This window comes from Otolemur garnettii, unplaced genomic scaffold (genome assembly GCF_000181295.1).
Source record: "Otolemur garnettii isolate 467f Iridium unplaced genomic scaffold, OtoGar3 scaffold00026, whole genome shotgun sequence".
Lineage (NCBI taxonomy): Eukaryota > Metazoa > Chordata > Mammalia > Primates > Galagidae > Otolemur > Otolemur garnettii.
The window spans coordinates 12550353-12554912 of NW_003852421.1; positions in this window are offsets into that span (position 1 = coordinate 12550353).

A 4560-nucleotide genomic window follows, 5' to 3' on the forward strand; every position below is an offset into this window, starting at 1 on the left:
GGCTATTAGAGATGGACTGACTACTGAATATCTGGAACAAACAGTCTCAACATGGGTCAAGTTCTGAATTAGAGCAGGAACATAGTACTTCTGGTTACAGCAATAATACTTGTGCTGCTAAATATGGGCTAGTCCCACTCCTGGCTATTTAAGGATCTAAGATTCTGGCAGTACATAAGAATAAACAAAGCCTACAGTACAAGATTCATATTTCTCCTATCAACAACACCTTTGAAAAAAAAAGAAGTGATCGTGAGTGCTGTTTGGAGCTGTGAGAGTTGACCACTCCAGGGTCATCCCTCTAGAGAAGCCTTGAGCAACGTGCTGAACGTGACTTCTCACTCTCATCAGGGGTTCCCCCGGTCAAGTCCAGCATGTAGCTGGCACCCTTTCTAGAGCAGGAAACCTGAAGTGATCAACTCTTACAATTTCAAAAATTACAAAAACAGTGTATCCACCTGTTTGATGAAGCCTATGTCATTTCCCTTAATTGCATTTAAAGTTTATTTTTACATATTTGAATGTTATGAATTTGATAAAGGGCTATAAACCAGAATCTACAAAGAACTCAAGGAAATCAATAAGAAAAGAGCAAACCAACCCCACTAATCATTGAGCAAGGGAGATGAACAGAATCTTTTTTCAAGAGGACAAATGGCCAAAAACCACATGAAAAAATGTTCATTGTCCCTGATTATCAGAGAAATGCAAGTAAGAACTACCTTGAGCCCAGTGAGAGTATCTCACATCACAAGTTCCCAAAGCTGCAGATGCTGGTGAAGGTCTGAAGAGACAGGAACACTATGCACTCTTGGTGGGACTGAAAACTAATATAGCCCTTTTGGAAAGAAGTATGGAGAATCCTCAAAGAGCTAAAAGTAGACTTTTCATTTAATTCCACAACCCCAGGGATTAGGGTGCTAGGTATCTACCCAGAAGAAAAAAAAATCAGTTTGTCAGTTAAACATTTGTACTTGAATGTTTATAGAAGCTCAATTCACAATGGAGAGGATATAGAAACAACCCAAGTGCTCATCTATGCACGAATGGATTAATCAACTGTGGGATATGTATACCATAGAATAGTATTCATCCACAAAGAAAGAGGGAGAACTTTGCATCCTTTGCATTCACCCGGATGGATTTGGAGAACATTCTCTTAAGTAAAGCATCCCAGGAATGAAAAAGCAAGTATCTCATGTACTCAATACTATGTTGAAACTAGTAGATCAACAACTACAGTCTCACATGAGAGAAAAACACAATTAAATTCAAGAAAGAAGGTAGGGAGGGGACTGATAGAGTCAAGTTACTGACCCACCCAGGAAGGATCCCTTTCCTAGAAAACATGTCCCTCCCAAGAAATAGTGAACGGACAAATCCAGACCTCCCTAGCCTTGTCCCACCCACCTACCCAGGTAAAGCTATGGACAGACCCATCCTGGCTGCCCTAACCCTTTAAATCCCTGTCCACCACGTGTGGATTTCTCCCTAGTCAGGAATCTCACCCCACCTGCTCTGCAGGTGGAATAAAAGCCACTTGAATTGCATGACCTGGTTCTCAGTCCTCCTTTGTCTCATGTCTCAGAATGATTTCATCTTTGGGTCCAAACTTTTCAGGGACTTGGTAAATTCTCACCTAATGGGTACAATGTAGGAGTGCATGGCACACTTCCTGGATGAAGGAGTCAGCTGCAACTCAGACTTTACCTTACAAATGCAAACAACGTAACCTAGTCATATGTTCCCTCATATTAATCCGAAATTAAATAATAAATAAATAAAATTAATTTTACCTTTTATTAGTGTTTCTACAGCTTCATAGGTCTATATCTCAGGTATTTGGGAGTTGCTTGTGCACCCATGGGAGGTGCACTGAACGTTTTGATTGACTTCATAGCACACAATCCGCTCCCCCTCCACTGCAATATGGTTAGGAATTGACCCAATTCCAGACAGCTAAGCTAATCCTGGTTATTACATACCCCCACGTCCATTTCAGGTCTTAGATGGGCAGAGTCCAGAGATGTGCAAGTGACCTAAGTTGGCTCTATCAGACCACAGGGAAGGAACTTTATTCCCTTGTGACAGACTTCAGTTTTCCCAAAGAAGGTGAATTATGAAGCTCGTAGACCCTGAAGCTGCTGACTATCTCCTCCTATCAAAAGGGGTCCAGCCAAAGGGTGAAGCTGACCCTAAAATAGCATAGAAAAGATTGGGAATAACCAAGGTCTTTGTTTATGTTGTTGAACCACCGAAATCACCAATCCTAAACATATTCAGCCACCTTTGAACTTCCTTATAAGTAAGATAATATGTTTCTTTATAATTGAAACTATTCAGAAGCAGTTTTCTATCAGTTGGAGCCAAAGGCATCAACATAGATATAGGCAGAGAAAACTAGAGTTGAATTTGCAAACTGCAGTTGGCAAATTACACTTGTTCACAATACTCTTGATAATTAGCTAAATTTGGAATCATATCTGTGCCATCACATAGAACTATAATGATTTTTAAAGTTTTGTCTATGATAATTTACATTTTCTTAATTATTAGAGACGCTGAAATTCTTCTTTGTTACATTTATTATAATAGTTGAATTTCCTCTTCAATAAATTGCTTATTTATATTCTTTCCCTAATTTTTTACTCAATAGTTTGTCTTTATCATATTTTCTTAATCTGTTCAGGCTGTTATAACAAAATACCTTAGACCAAGTAGTTTATAAACAACAAACATCTATTCTTCACAATTCTGGAGACTGGGAAGTTCAAGATCAAGGCAACAGCAAATTCAGAGTTTGCTGAATGCCTGCTTCCTGGTTCATAGATGGCCATCTTTTCATTGTAGCCTCACATGGCACAAGGGGCCAGGGAGCTTTCTCCAGCCACTTTCCTAAGGGCACTAATCCCATTCATGAGGGCTCCATCCTCATAATCTAATGACCTCCCAAAGGGCCCCCCCTTCCTAACACCATCACCTTAGGGTCTAGGACTTCAACATATAAATTTTGGGGAAACACAGACAAATATAGCACATATTGATTTTTCAATGTTTTTCACATATGTAGTATCATCAATATACCAGGTCACTAAGAAAGTTTTGAAGCAGACTGCGTTGCGGTCCATTATTTCACTTCCAAGAATCACAGTTGGCAGCACTCTTATTCACCCATGCAAGTTTCAACTTGCTCAGCTTATCAGTGTCTTTGGGAGAACTTCATTTGTTACTATCCACGTGGATTTTATGTTTTTTGATTTTTGTGTATCTCAAAACTTTCATAATACATGAATTTGTATTTATTGGAAATATCTTCTCTCATTCTAAGTTTGTATTGTTTCTTGCTCTTGGTGTCCTATACAGAAATTTAAAAATTTAATGTAGTTGAACTTCTCAGCCTTTTTCTTTATAGTTTGTACTTTGTGATGTTATGTTTTAAAAATAACTTCATAGTTAAAGAACATAAGGAAGATGTTCTCTTAATATTTTTAATAAAAATAAAATTTTGGGCCAGATGCAATAGCTCGTGCCTGAATCTCCAGCACTTAGGCTGGAGAATCACTTGAGGCAAAGAGTTCAAGACCAGTCTGAGCAAAAGCAAAACACCATCTCTACAAAAATTAGAAAAATGTATGAGGCATGGTGGTGTGCCCCTATAGTCCCAGTTACTCGGGAGACTGACGCAGGAGGATCACTTGAGCCCAGGAGTTTCAAGTTATAGTGAGCTGTGATGATGCCACTGCACTCTAGCTCCTGAGACAAAGCAAGACCCTGTATTAAAATCAAATAAAAAATGCTTTTTTGTAGAGACAGGGTCTGTCTACATTGCCCACAGTGGCCTCGAAGTCCTGGCCTTAAGCACTTCTCCCACATAGGCCTCCCAAAGGCTGAGATTACAGGTCTGAAGGTCTGGGCCTGAGGGGGACACACTCTTGTTTAAGGGGCATGACCTGACGGTAGAAGACACCACTTCCCCTCACATTCTCTTCTTCATTATTTCCTTTCTTCTACTGGCTTTCAGCTTAATCTGTTACTGTGATTCTTTTCTTTCTTTCTTTTTGTTTTTTTTTTTTTTTCATAAATTGAGACAGTCTTGCTCTGCCACCCAGGCTAGAGTGCATACTTACATTGTATCCTTAGTTCTTGATATGCAGTAATTTGCTTGTTTTTCCAACATTTCCAATACTTAAAAATTTTCAGTAATAATCTTATTTCAATTAGCTCTTTTTTTTTTTTAAGAGACAGAGTCTCATTTTGTCACCCTTGGTAGAGTGCCATGGCATCACAGCTCATAGTAACCTCCAGCTCTTAGGCTTAGGTGATTCTCTTGCCACAGCCTCCCAAGTAGCTGGGTCTACAGGTGCCTGCCACCTCAATTAGCATTTTTTTATTTCTAAGATTTTAATTGGTTCTTTTTTTTTTATAAATTTTTTTTTTCAGAGACAGTCTCACTTCGTCACCCTTGGTAGAGTGCTGTGGCATCACTGCTCACAGCAACCTCTAGCTCTTGAGCTTAGAAGATTCTCTTGCCTCAGCCTCCCTAGTAGCTGGGACTACAGG